The sequence below is a fragment of the Micrasema longulum genome, unplaced genomic scaffold (assembly GCF_059751315.1).
Source record: "Micrasema longulum isolate JH-2025_06_02 unplaced genomic scaffold, ASM5975131v1 h1tg000865l, whole genome shotgun sequence".
NCBI classification, from domain to species: Eukaryota; Metazoa; Arthropoda; class Insecta; order Trichoptera; family Brachycentridae; genus Micrasema; species Micrasema longulum.
In genome coordinates this window covers 147,000-162,629 of record NW_028278057.1, presented here as the reverse complement: position 1 = coordinate 162,629, position 15,630 = coordinate 147,000, and the positions used below count along the sequence as shown (strand labels likewise).

General features: G+C 31.5%; 1 protein-coding gene across 1 annotated transcript in view; it reads left to right on the top strand.

Annotated features, from left to right (window-relative positions):
• Nucleotides 1-2,462: 2,462 nt before the first annotated feature.
• LOC148278531 (PAS domain-containing protein cky-1-like) overlaps nucleotides 2,463-15,630 on the top strand; it is a gene marked incomplete at its 3' end in the record, with an annotated part of 144,676 nt that continues 131,508 nt past the window's right edge. The window contains exon 1 of the mRNA XM_088231268.1: nucleotides 2,463-2,688. The remainder of the gene's footprint in view (nucleotides 2,689-15,630) is intronic.

The following is a 15,630-nucleotide window of genomic DNA, read 5'->3' as shown; positions in this document are numbered from 1 at the left end:
TCTATTTAGAGACTTTAATAAATATATCCACTGAAATAATAAGGAAAAGGAAAAATGGTGTTTTGGGTTGATGACCTGTCATTGACTGGTTAAAGTGATCACTTTACACACTGTGTAACATTAACCCAGATTCGATTCCTGCCAGTGGCCAAATATTTTATTCTCAATTGTTTTGAGTGTATTTGTACATTTAAATTATATCAATCATATCGTTCTTTAATGTAAATAGTCTAACCCAGATTCGATTCCCGCCAGTGGCCAAATATTGTATTCTCAATTGTTTTGGTTGTAGTTTTACATTTAAATTATTTTGATCATATTGTATTTCAATTTAGATAGTCTAATCAGTATTTACAATGCCATGAATAAGTTAAATACTCTCATATATTTATTACTTTGATTATAAAATACAGATTTCGATTTATCATACTTTTTTATCATGGTATAGTTTTGACGTTAGATATAAAAAACAAGGTTTTCCAATTTATACCTAAAATATGTACCGTTAGGTAAGAAACTCACTTCCTTCTTGAGATCCTTGTTTACTTTGATAGTAGCAAATCGTTTTCTGCATACATTAATTACAAATGTGCAACCCGCACTTCTTCACGATCTAACTGCATAGGAACTAAGGAAAACGAGTGTACTTTCAAATTGATTTATGCATTAAGTCTCCTATTGCAGTCATAAATATTATTTCTCACACATTTGCGTTAGATTTTAGATGTTCTACGCTGAATTCGCAACTAAGTGGGGCATCGGACGGTGCTCGTGAAGGCGGGTAGAAATAACAAGAAGTTTCGAGTAAAATACGTGGAAGATATAGTATTTTTGAAAACTTAATATGTAGGTTTATAGAATTTGCATTCATATGAGAACGAGCGTATTTCCTTGAATATTTTTTTTACCTACCCAAATCGTTCAATTTGAAAAAATATGTATTATATGAACATATTATAGGTTGGAGTATCTTAAAATATTTACAATTTAAAGGAAACACGCATTTTATTTTTTTTAACAGAAATTAACTACGTATCTACACTATACTGTAAGGAGATGGCAAAAATAGGATGGAAAAAAGGAGAGGAAAAACTCTTATGTTCAGATAGTTATATTTCAAACGTAATTTAAATAAGAATTAAGAGGCGGCATATCTGACTTTGGTGAGTAGATTATTACACATTTGATCAGCTTTTTCAGTGAAAAAAGAGGCATTTTTTTTAAAGTTAAAAGAGATGTAAGTGAGTTTTGAAAAGGGTTCTCTCGCTACGAGAACGAATATATGAAATACAAGTCAAATAGGTAAACTTTTTAACCACTAGACTATTAGAGTGACTTATCTCCACTTGATTTTCTTTTCTAGGATTTTTGTATGACAGTAGCAATCAAATAAAAAACATTTTCAAGGTTGTGGTTCTATTCGGCATAAAGAACTGTATTTTTCATCTATCCAAACACACATTACAATAGAGATTGAATTGATTTTTTAAAGAGAAATGTAGAAATCTGGCATTTAAATGTCAAAATACTTTTAGACAACTAGAAACTAGATCATACCCCTCAGAATCTAGGAAATTTTTCAAGATAGACAGATATTATAATAAAAAGGAAAAATATATTCTAAAAGACAATATTGTCTGCATTCTGGTAAATTCTTCTAAAAGACAAAATTTGATCAAGCGCGTTGAAAATGCAGTTAAACGTTATTTTTCGAGCTTTATCGACTGATAAAATAAAGTTACGTTTTATCTCAACAAAGGACTTTGGTTCCGTGGAGTTGGGATTTGCGTCTCAATAAATGTTCTTTCAATATATTGTGAATAAAGGAATGAAAGACAACTAACTCATTAATTAGCATTAATGTAAAAGTACTATTTTCAAAAATGTTTTCTGGTGAAAACCAAAAATTACATTCACCAGATTTTTTAAATATTGAAACCATGTAAAAAAATAAAATAGTTTCAGGAGTACGTATTACGTCCAAAATATAAATAAGGGAGGCCGGAAAAGACTTTTGTTGAGTCTTAAAGATTTTTCATAAAGATTTTTTCTTAGTATAGACAATAATGGATTTAGAGGATTTTATTATTATTTAAACAATATGAAAGTCTAAGCACAAATTAAGTTCAAGCCAAACTATTAGAAATAAAATATTTTCAATTTTTATATACCTACTCCAGTTAATTACTACAAAGATTCAGATATGCTTAAAATATTTTACTATGATATTGTAACTAACCAATCACAGACCATATGCTTTGAAATTCAAGAGTTTCAAAAATCGAAAGAGATCACATTACGAGTTCATTAAGTGATTTAAACATTTGACAATAAAGATCATTATTGTGTGGCATTGCTTCTGGATCCTCTCTATTGAAGGTAGTTGTTTCTTCGGTTGGAAGGCTTCTACTGCGCTTTATCCGAGGCATTACACTGGCGAAGCTCCGTGGAAAAATGGCCTCTCAGTATTGCGGTATCCGTGATGCCAGTCGGACGTCTCCGCCGGAGTTCGGCAGGCTCCGCTCTCGAATGCTCCAATCGCGAGCCGCCGTCGATCGGGTTCTATTTTTAAAAACATTCCGACGCCCTCAAACGTCAGAGGGATATGACTTTTCCCGCGTCCGCCGATGAGTTGCATATTTGTTGATGACATGTGTATAGTGGATGAAAACATTTGAAAGTTATAATGTAATACTTTTTACATTTCTGTTTATTTCACATTTAAAAAAATACTATAACCTTAAACAGTATTGAAAATCGTGTACCTATATATTTTTAAACCAATTAGACAAATGTACAATTTTTGGGTTTGGCGATTTTCTTTTGCATCAGCTTGAACGCTTCAATGATAAGAGTAGCTACATATAAAGTTTTATGGAATTAAGTAAAAAAAATATTTCATGTATTTTATAAATAAATGCAAATAAGGTTTTTGCTAAGTTATGCATTAAATAAAGGTGTTAAAATTGACATGTTTTCTAAATACTTGCGGTACTTAAAATAAATATGTACGTGAATAAGGTAGTTAGTGCTTTTAAAGTTTGTAGTTTAAGTGAGCCAAACGCACGGTAAGTAACAAAACCCGTCGGCTCCATCAAATGGATTAATGCGATAGCGGGCCTAATGAAAAATAGACAATTTACTTTAAATAATTTCAAAGTTTTATATAAAACAACTCACTTAAATTTAATCAATTAAATTGGCATTTAATGAACATGAATTAATTGGATGCAATTGATGCATTTTAAATTATAAAAGTTGCAATGTTATTTTTATTTTTCGTCGGTGCATTTTAATTACATTAAAATATTTGGTACCCTTTTGTAATGCGAAACAACTAAAAATACACATATTTGTATGATATCAATGCATCGGTAAAATTTGATATTTGTTTTAATTTATTTAAAAACTAAAAATACGTTAATTTCTTTCTTAAAATTATTAATTTAATTTTATTGTTTTATAGAAACATGTTTTTATTTTTTTTTACACATGTGACTTTGAACAATACTTTTTCTTTTTTTATATATATATTTGAGCTGTTTGTATTATGAAATTTACCTGCATTTAAAAACATGGTTCAAATGTCTGTACCTTAAAAGATAAAGCACGGGACTCTCATTGAACAAAATGTTCAGGAAACAATATTTTGCTATTTTGAGATTTCCGAAACATTATAAATTTTAAACTGAATGAGGGAATTTCAATAAAAAAAGAACTTTCTTGGCTTATATGACATATTAAAATAGTGAATTGAGGATTGAATTAGCTTAATGAAATAATTTCTGCATTTTAAAATTTAAGACACTAAAAAGTGGACAACCATGTTGATATGATGTCTAGGGGTGAGAAATACACAAGTCTGTGTGTGAAATAGTATCAAAATCCTGAACGACCCGATGGCTACCTCAGGTAAAAGTCCTAAGCAATGAAAATCGAGTGGAGATAAGTTCACCTTATTGTTCATTAATTAGCTCCTTTGCCTACCATGCTCGAGATTCTAGGTGCAATTCCTGGCAAAGTAGACGTAAAGTACAGGTTTAAAAGTTTGAAACTGATTGAGCATTTTGTTATTTCTCCGTATATTAAGTCTTTTTTGTATATTCTCACATGTAAAAAAAATATATATTTATATTTTGTTCAGTGTTCTCGATACGGGTAACCACCAGTAAGGTCACATTATTTTAATTATTAATTATTTTTTATACAATGAAAAAAATAAAAAAAAATAAAATGTGGTTCTACACGCCAATATTTCATTTCAAACGTAAGCCTAAACAACAAACCTTCCATGTAACAAAAAATATGCAAGTATGATGCTATTGTAGTCCAAATTGAGGGTTTTATAATATACTACTGGGTACAGATGAAATAATGATGGTTATGAGTATAAGTATAGAAGCTGTCACCAAACAAAAACAAATACATCTATTTCACAATAACGTTTATATACTTAAGCGGTTTCCGAAGATTGATATCCGAAATTCTTGCTTTGTGCATTAGTTCTTGGTTTGATTCACGCTTTATTGTAATGATGTGGATATTCTATCACAGGCTTAACTTTTTCACTTATAATTGGAAATTGGAAGTCTTATAACACTGTTAATCATTAATTACAAAGAGAAAGAAATGGATTAAAAAATTTTTGATTTCACCTCCATTTCTGCTTTTAATTTGTTGCTATAGAGTGGGAAAACATTTTTGAGAAGGGGAAATTGATGTTTTGAAATTTACAGGACTTATGACCTGTCATTGATTGGTTTGTGTGGCCATTTTACACACTATGTAACAAACAGCCTGTCTAAAACATTTTGATATGGTCAAAACATTGTAATTTTGCTCTTACATATTCTGTTTTCTTTATGAACACTAAATATATTTTTTCTATATGTTTAATGGAAATAAAAAACCTTTCATTTATTTAAGTTTATTAAATTGACTGTGCGTCAGTTGGTTTTTTACTGAAAATAATATTATTATATGTATATATTATTACATCCTCCTTATGTCTATGCTTTCATACCTACGTCTTTTAATCATGTTTTATGAACGTTCATATCTCTGCGCACAGATATTGAATTTTGCACTATTTCTATTTTAACAATATGTTTTACGTACGTTCAAATATTTGTAGACAAATACTGGAATTGTACACGATTATATATCAACAAAGTTGGAAATGTTCCATTTCAATTTTATTTGTCCATATATATGTACATTGCAAAAAAGAGTATCTTAATTTATAAATATAGAAATAATAAAAATGAAAAGTCAATAAAATTAGGCAAATATAAAAAAAACACTTCGGTATACAGAATATCTTGAGAGTAACATGTTAAAAAAGTAAGAGAATTTCGTAACAAAAAACTCCCTCAGGGACATGAAAAACGTCAATGCCCAAACGTTATATTTTTTAACGTAGAGATAACTCAGGCATAACCATTGGCAGGTTGGTCGTGTATATTGAAATGCGAAACAGTCTATGTTGACGCTGTCTAAGGTAATCACCCGGAACATAAAAGCTTAAACTCTGCGTAATTACAAGGTCGTGAATAAGACCGCGCAACAATCGGGAGAAGTGCGTAGTTAAATACGTATTCCTGCTGGTCTTCAAACTGTTGTAACCGAACGTACCCTGGAGTCAATAGGATAATGCCATGGATAATATTTACACCACTTGTTGTATGCTGATGATGCAGTTCTGTTAGCAAGCAGCAAGGCTGATTTGCAGCAAATAGTCTCTAGAATGTATGATGTATGCCTGGACAGCGAATTGGCGATGGACGAAAGTAAGTCAAAAGTGATGGTATTTGAAAGGGATAGTGAGGTTACTGACTGCATAATAAATGTAAACAACGAATGTCTCGAGCAAGTAGAAGAATTCGTGTATCTGGAAAGCATGTTTTCAAGAGATGGAAGAGTAGAAAAAGATGTTGAAAGAAGAGTGAATGCGGGCAACAAAATGAACGGAGCACTAAGCACAGTAATTTCTAATAAAAATAAGTCAATCGAAGCTAAACTGGCAGTGCACAACGGAGTTTTAGTCCCAACACTAATGTATGGAAGTGAAACATGGAACTGGCAGAGGAAGGATGAAAGCCGAGTGAACGCGGTTGAAATGCGATCTCTTAGACGAATGTGTGGGAAATCAATGTATGACAGGGTTACGAATGATGAAATCAGGCGAGGCGAGAGTGTAAATCTGAGACAAGTATAATTGATAAGATTAAGAAAGGGTCTCTTAGATGGTTTGGTCACGTAGAACGAATGGAAAACGAGAGAATGGTAAAACAAGTATATATGGCAAAAATGAACGGCAACGTTAGACGAGGACGACCAAGGAAGACGTGGCATGATCAGATAAACCAAAATCTTAAGTCTGGTCATGTCAAAAGCAGACAGAACCGAAGGGCATGGATGACAAGATGTATGAATGTGGAAGAGGCTAGGATTGTATGCCAGGATAGGCGTGTGTGGCGGTCCATTCTCTCTGCCTACCCCTACGGGGAAATGGCGTGATGGTAGTAGTAGTAGTAGTAGTAACTTCATATCTAAAAACCGAAGAATTTTTTTCTGAACCTTTTCCACCTTAAAATAGTACTTCAACTCTTCAGGTCCCCAAATCATCGAGAGACTCTCAAGTCTACTTTGCACCAACGAGTTATAAAATTATTTCCTCAGTATTTCCAAAAACTCTAGGAGTACGCAGGACGATTCCTAACCACTTGAATAAACTACTCCAAACTGTTTAAATCTGATCTGAAATGTCAGGGAACTCACGAAAATAATGACTGGATCTTTTTTTATTTATTTAAATCTTAAAATAGGGCACACATATCATACATATTGTTATGTGTGTTCTAATAATAACATTGCAAATATATTTAATTTATAAATTGTTTATCACATATGTCTTGACCATTATTTTAAATTTTGATATGTTTTTTTCTTCATAAATATTTTTTTCCATTTCGTAATACTTTTTAATTGCTTTAAATAAAATTGAATTTTGTGACTTTGCCTTTTTCCTAAATGGAAGTCTAATTTTGTTCTTTTCTCTATCTTTAACCTTCGAAGTCCCCATAAAATTCTGGTCCTTCATTCCATAGCGGAAATAAAGCTTTATGCAGACCATAATAAAAGACATAACATAACTGAGCACTTTGAAATATTGAACCATAATTTATTTCATCTTTCCCAATCAGATGCGTTTATTACACCCGCCTGGAGAGTACGAAAGACATCCGAAGCTTTAACTCTCCAAAACAGTTACAAGTTATCCGCGAATAATAAGAAACGCGAAATGACCACAACACTTTCAATATCGTAAATAAACAAAAAGAATAGCAATACACAACATATGTTTATTTGAGAAGACAATAAATAAGTCTAGGGATTAACAGGGCTTATGGTCTATTGATGGTTGGTTTCAGTTCTCTTAACACAACAGCATTATTCTCTATTAGAGCGATGAAAACGTTAAATCTAAAATTATTTTATGCCATCGACAGTTTTAGAGAATAACAAGGACGATTTTTTAATCTTTAAGCATTTTATATTTTATGTGAACTATGTATGTTTTTTTTATCATTCAATTAAGTATCACACAAAGCTTGAGTTTTCCTAATTATGGCGGCCTCTGTGGTGAAGTGGTCAAGACGCTTGACTCACGCACGGAAGGTTCTGGGTTCGATTCCCGGTGAGAACAAAAAAATCTCAATTAGATTTTTCACAAGCCTGGGTGTTCTGTGAGTAATTCACCACTGTAATTGGGCCTCCTGGCCTGTTGTGGTGCAAAAATAAATAAAATAAAATAAAAGATGTAATTTTTTTTTTATAAAATCAATTTAAAGAAAAAATAAATAAATGTGATCACTTCATACACTTTAAAACACTCACCATTCTTAGAACTTCATCTAAAAAGACAGATGTCAATATTTAAATATTATCTAGATATTTGGTAAAACTTGAATCCCGGACCTTATGCATATTAGTCTAGTGAACTTAGTACTACACTAATTCGTTTCAACTATTTATTTTCTCAAACCAAAGGGTTTGAATAGGTAGAAAAATTAAGTCTTAAAGCAATATACCGCATGTGTATATTTTATAAATATAAACCGTATATGTATGTAAGATGAAAACAAAATAAAACTTAATTTGTTGCAACAAAAAGGGAAAGCATTTATAAAAAGGGAATACGGAAGTCTAGGCATTTACAAGGCTTATTTTATTTTTTTTATTTTTGCACCACAACAGGCCAGGAGGCCCAATAACAGTGGTGAATTACATCACAGAACACCCAGGCTTGAGAATTTTTTTTTTTGTGTTCTTACCGGGAGGCCGCCAATGATAATTATAATAATTCAGCCGGTTTTAAAACATTTGAACATCATCAAAACGTGTTGATTAAATAAATATACCATGAAATGTAAAAATACTATGCTAAAAATAAATTCCTTTTCACCCAAATCGTACAATTTAAGTTTAAAAATTATTTATATATTTTAATATATTACATCCGATATATATGGCGAGAATGGATGGTAACGTAGGACGTGGACGACCAGAAAAGAAGTGACAGAAGCAGAAAAATCAAAATTTAATGTCTGGTCATGTCAAAAGCAGACACAGCCGAAAGGCATACATGACAAAACGTATGAAGGTGGAACAAACTATGAATGAATGTCAGGATAGACATGTATGACAGTCCATTTTCTGTGTCTACCTTTACGGAAAAATTACGTGTTCATAATATAATAAATTAAGATGATAATAATGATAGTAATTTTCAAATAAACGGAACATTAAATTGTAGGTGGGAATAAAGAAAAACCTTTTAGTATTATTTTTATTTAATCTGTTGACCCTTTGTTTATCAAAACAGGAACCTTTTTCATAAGCAACTTTTTATATTTGCATGTTAAAGTCAATTGTTAATCATATTTAAATTCAAATGGAACATGAAGGCAATTTAAACATAAACAAGCTGTCAAGCCCCTTTAAAAAAAAAAGAGTAATTCAAACAATCTGTTTCTCTAAGGTCACTGACAAAATATATTTGAATCTCGTCCTTCATTAGTAGAAACGTTTGAAATGGGTATTAGAGAAATCCCAGGAGTCAATAATTAAATCGTTATTTTCAGAAACTTCATAAGTCAACAGAACTATTTTTAATGGGTCTACAAAAATATTTAATGAATTTTTTGTTGTATGTAAATGTTTAGTTTTTTTTATTACGAATTCATAGAAACGGATCATGTTAAACAACCTTCAAAATAAATATTTTATATCACTGGCCTAGGAGTTTGAATCTATTCCTCATTTACAAACACTTAGATATAATTAAAATATTTTTGATTTTAAACATTCTTTGTCACAATTTCGTCTCAGGGTTTTTCTAATCACCGATTCATTTGTTTAAATCACAAACGTAGATTTAGCCAGTTATTTTCCTAACAGACAAGCCCACATATTAACAATCATCACACCATTCTTCACTTAGACTGACGAATGACAAGTTGGAACTGTTTTGACAAGGGCTATACGTATTGTAACAAAATGACGTAACTTACATATTTTTCAATCCCAACTAAGTAGGAGTTTGAAAATGCACAAAATTTGAAGAATTTCGTCTTCATTGATCATAGTTATAAATACGAAATAAAATTAGGTAAGCGCTGACTTTGATTAATAACGCTTTTTAGACCCCATGCGGTATTGTAAATAATGTCGCAGAGAATATAAATAAAATTAATTTTGTATAATTAATCACGCATCACCATATCTAATTTATTATGTAAATATTTTTCTGGTACGTTTTATTCTAGCGATCAGTTAATCGGTGGAAAAATCAATAAAGTATATTAAAATCAACAATAATTATATACCTTGTCCAAATTTTTGTAGACAAGGACTGGATTCAACTCCCTGGGGAGCTGTTAATATGAACATATTAAAAAGTTTAAGAGAAGGTCTAGAAGTCTAGAAGTCTAGACATCTACAGAGTTTGTGACCTATCAATGGCTGATTTACGTGGCCACTTTACACACTGTGTAACATTCATCATTCTGCCCATATTTGAACATCTATATTCCTTCAATTCTTTCATCTGTTGACGTTTGTGAAGTTAACGTGTAATATGTTAATATATTATAATCGATTACTCAACGGACAATGAAAGCTGCTTTTCATTTTTGTTTAATTTCCTTAAACGCGTATTTGATTGTGACCTTTTATAAATCATACATTCTGATAATATTCGATAATTACCATTTTAAAAATATGGCTTTACATTATTTTTTAAATTTGAATTCACAATTTTTCAATTTGTTTTTTAATAAAGTTAACACAACAAAAAAAACACACTTTTTAATCATACATACGAGTATGTCACTGCCAAATCGTTGAATCGGAAACTCAATTGGACAGCTAGACTGTTCATGCATTCGATTAAATGGCTAGGCTGTTCGTTGAATGCATTAAGATAGCTCAACGTTTAACATGTTGGCAGGTTTAAGCTAGCCTTTTGGAATCGGCTGAACCAAATGCTTCTGGAAAGATAAGATAATTTGGGTTAAATTTAAAAATAAAAAAAAATTATGATAAACTTAGCACAATATTTTCCAACCTCACCTAACTTCTATGAAAAAAAATAAAATATTATTGTTTTATTGAAATTACAGAGGCTATGATGCGTTCAGCCCTTTAGTTAAACGATGATTTTAACGTTTTGACTAAGAGTCATAACGGACGCCAACGCCATTAAATTGAATGCCGGTCCTTAATTTACATTCTAGCCGTTCAATTGAGAGGACAATTTAACTATTTGTTGGCGACATATTATACCGTGATATATTTGATGATAGGTATGTCACCTGACATAAAAAAACTTTTTTGTATTATATTTGTAAAATTCTTAAGATTGAAATTAATGCAATTTATGATTGATCTTTTTCGGCCAATCAAATATCGATTAATTTTTCAGAAGTAACAAGTTTAAAATATTATGAATCATACTTTGATAAAGCTGAGCAAAAAAAATGAAAAGCATTTTCACCTTCACTAGGGGCGTTGAGGTAATATAACATTATTAATTACCTCATGAGTATATTTTTTGAATAAAGTATTTAAATTATAGTTTGTTAAAATACTTGTAGCATATTAACTAGTAACTAAAAACCCTTGAAAATTAAAGTAACGTCCAATTCAGAAATATATTTCTAAAACAAAAATCAGCAGCAATAACTTTATAATATTATGCCTATTTTCAATGTAAAATATTTTCTTACAAAAATGAACTCGACTTTTAAAATGAGTATACAACTTATTTTATTTATTGTTCCAGCATTTACTTTGTGCAAAATCATTTTGAATTTATTTAAAATAAAATACATTTTAATTTTTACCACATAAGAGTTAAATATAAAATAACACAACTAGTTTCAGGTATTCTGAATTACCCATCATCAGGTGTAAATATTAACTAAACTTAAATATATACACACTTTAGTGCTTATAGGGTCGGGTGGTAGGGGCAAGGCAATGTGAGGTGGAGGGGTGGAATTTTCTTAATTATCGGGAATATTAAAAGCAGGGGTGAAAAATTTAGGAATATAAAATTATCAGTAATTTTTTTCTCTGAATTTATTTTTTTTGGGTTTCAACATTTTCTAAGTTATTAATTATACCAGTAATATCTTTGTTTGTGACAGAATGTAAAATACAAATTTTTATGTGAATGAAAAGAATGGTTTTTATCCTCAGTACCTAAGTACTAATCTGAGTATACATTTAAGCTAAGTTTATATTTACACCTGGTGATTGGCAATTCAGAATACCTGAAACTAGTTGTGTTATTTTATATTAAACTCTTACGTTGATTAAAATTACAAAGGGTTTTAATTTAAATGAAGTCAAAGTATACAACTTGTTTAAATTTTTTTTTTTTTACTTTCAGTTTACATGTAAAATAAATAATGTTTTAATTTTTTTTTTAAACTCCGGTAAAAGTAAATAAACGAATTTATAAATATCACAAACAAACTAAAAAACGTCTTAGGTATAGGACGATAAAGAAACAATTATTTTTGATGACGTCAACCATCTGAATTTTGTTATTTATTTGTTAGATAACTTTAAGACCTTTATTTTATCAGCTTAATCAGTTAGATGGCTTAAAACAGCGTCACATTACCATAAACCAGTATAAACTTTTTCTCAATCAGCAAATTACCTTTTGTCTACTTGGCATTTTACCTGGCATCTTTCTTCTTACGTTTAAGAACGACATCACAAAGGTGGAAAAATAATTATTTAAAATGATAATACTAGGCAAATAATAATTTACGTCATTATCTGGGTCTAATTATTTACTTTACAGATGTTAATTTATACAAATTCTTTGTCTTAGCGTGTGAAATTAATTTTTGAGTAGTTTTTGTTTTTCTTAAATATAGATTTTGTTTTCTTCAAATTGACTTCAATATTTCCAACTTGGTTGGGATTTGAACCCCGGACCTCATGCTTGTCTTGCCTGCTTGAGGCCGTGACACTGTCCTCGGGATCACAACGGGCTATTTTCAACGACTAATTTTGGCTCGATGGCTACTCTCAGGTCTCTTGAAGATGGAAATCGAATGAAAATAATTCCATTTCTTAGCGAGCGTAATGGTTTGTGTGTCCGCCTACTATGCTTGAGGTCCCAGGCGTAATTTTTGGCAAAATGGACGTGATACATTGATTAAAAAGGTGGTTTTCTACACAGCAATATTTCATCGTTCCTCTTCTTCTAGCACCTGAAGCGTTAGATTGCTTATCTTACCTTCGTTTAAGGGAAACGATCAAGATACGCTGCAACTAGAGAACAAATGTACTGCCCTTGCATCACTGGGTTCGTATAATGACTTGTATATATATATTTCTCAGGTCTGGGTGTTCTGTAATGGCTACTACTACTACTACTACTACCATCACGCCATTTCCCCGTAGGGGTAGGCAGAGAAAATGGACCGCCACACACGTCTATCCTGGCATACACTCCTAGCCTCTTCCACATTCATACATCTTGTCATACATGCCCTTCGGTTCTGTCTGCTTTTGACATGACCAGACTTAAGATTTTGGTTTATCTGATCATGCCACGTCTTCCTTGGTCGTCCTCGTCTAACGTTGCCGTTCATTTTTGCCATATATACTTGTTTTACCATTCTCTCGTCGTCCATTCGTTCTACGTGACCAAACCATCTCAGAGACCCTTTCTTAATCTTATCAATTATACTTGTCTCAGATTTACACTCTCGCCTGATTTCATCATTCGTAACCCTGTCATACATTGATTTCCCACACATTCGTCTAAGAGATCGCATTTCAACCGCGTTCACTCGGCTTTCATCTTTCCTCTGCCAGTTCCATGTTTCACTTCCATACATAAGTGTTGGGACTAAAACTCCGTTGTGCACTGCCAGTTTAGCTTCGATTGACATATTTTTATCAGAAATTACTGTGCTTAGTGCTCCGTTCATTTTGTTGCCCGCATTCACTCTTCTTTCAACATCTTTTTCTACTCTTCCATCTCTTGAAAACATGCTTCCCAGGTACACAAATTCTTCTACTTGCTCGAGACATTCGTTGTTTACATTTATTATGCAGTCAGTAACCTCACTATCCCTTTCAAATACCATCACTTCTGACTTACTTTCGTTCATCGCCAATTCGCTCTCCAGGCATACATCATACATTCTAGAGACTATTTGCTGCAAATCAGCCTTGCTGCTTGCTAACAGAGCTGCATCGTCAGCATACAACAAGCAGCTTACTGAAAAATTATCCATTTTTGCTCCAATACCCATACATTCTATCTCTTTCATACAGTTGTCCATGTATAGATTAAACAACCATGGTGACATTACATATCCCTGTTTCACGCCTTTTGAGATCGCAAACCAAGATGTAAATCCCCCATTAACTCTTATACACGCTGATGGAATTGGTTATTATAGTATAATTGGGCCTTCTGGCTTTTCGTGGGGCAAAAAATAATGTTTACCATTCTGCCATTGTTTAAGGTTCGCATCTTTAAATTTTTAAAAGTTTCATATTTCCAGAAATCCATATTTTTATATCGATTTGAAAGGTTGTTTTAATCCTCAACCGTTTAAAACAAGTTTAACGCCTGTATTTCCTAAGATAGGAAAAAATCCCATGTACATGGCTTCAAAGATCTGAATATATCGATCATTATGTTAATTAGTAAGACACGTACAAATTTCAATTTAAGATAAATAAACAAATTAACTTTACTAGGAAAATTTTAATGGTTCAATAAAAAATATTTTCAATTTGAGCACAAATATTTCAATATTTTTTCCAAAATCCTTTTTTTTAGCAATTCACTGTTTTGTTATCCAGATATTTCATCCAATTAAGAGGAACTTTTTACATAAACCTGTATACTTATATAAAATATAAATAAAAAAAATCACTTCATTTGTGTACGTCAAAAAAATAATATTTATTTATATATACGCCCAATGGGCATTTTTAAGGACATATTTATGCAAGGAAAATTATAACAAAGGAAAATAGAAAGACACAATTGTATTCAGTAGTCTTGGTGGTAGTGGAAGTGGGAGAGAGGTGTTTATAATTTAATTTAATTCAGTGATCGTTTGACAGAAGACAACTTGTTAGCAAAGAAATCAAGACTGGTATGCTTGTTAGCAGACCGAAGAATTCTGGGCATCGGGGAATGAAAACCGTATTTGGTTCTATGGTTATCGGTATGAAAAAGTTAGTTTTGTCTGCGGTTTCTAGTTGGGATATTTAATTTTATTGAGCTCAGTAGTTCAGGCGCATCAAACAGTGAGTTGAGAATTTTAAATAGGACTGTAATGTTGGATTAATTTCGACGGTCTTGAACAGAAGATATATTCAAGGTAGTTTCTGACTCATTTTACGTATATTGGTATCTGGATAAGCCCAACCACTAATCTATCTTTCTTAAAAATCGATATTGAACTGATTCAATATTTTTGATGTGATTAAATATTTTTGAACATCAACATATATATAACAAAGGAATACTCTATGGTTAAATATTAATATTGTTTCTTTTAAAGTAATTGCTATTGGATAATACTTCGGATAATCAGCATATTTTTAAATATCCAAAATAGTTCAGGAATTCCCATTTTGCTTTGGCCTGTAGTTTTGTCTTTATCTCCTCTATGGTCGGGGACCGTCGTCCTTCATCTTTAGGAAAAAGAAAAGTCGCAGGGGGCCAAGTCTGGTAAAAACGGTGGCTGGTGCATCAATGCGGTCTGTTTTTTTTGTAAATGATAATAAGTCGAAACCCAGTATTTGGTCTACAAACATGTGGTAAAATAAATCATCAGCTGAATCTCTTCCCAACAATACAGATTTCAGCTCTTAAACTTCACTAAAATAAACAAATGTAAGATATAAAAAGAAACGGCCGTTCAAACATAAGCAAAATAGTGAATGTTACTCAGTGTGTAAAGTGGCCACTTAAACACGCCAATGACAGGTTTCATATTTATTTCTCTAAAATATTCTATCAGTGTTGTAATTTGTTATCTTGAACTAGACTATCGTTATTTAAAATATCGT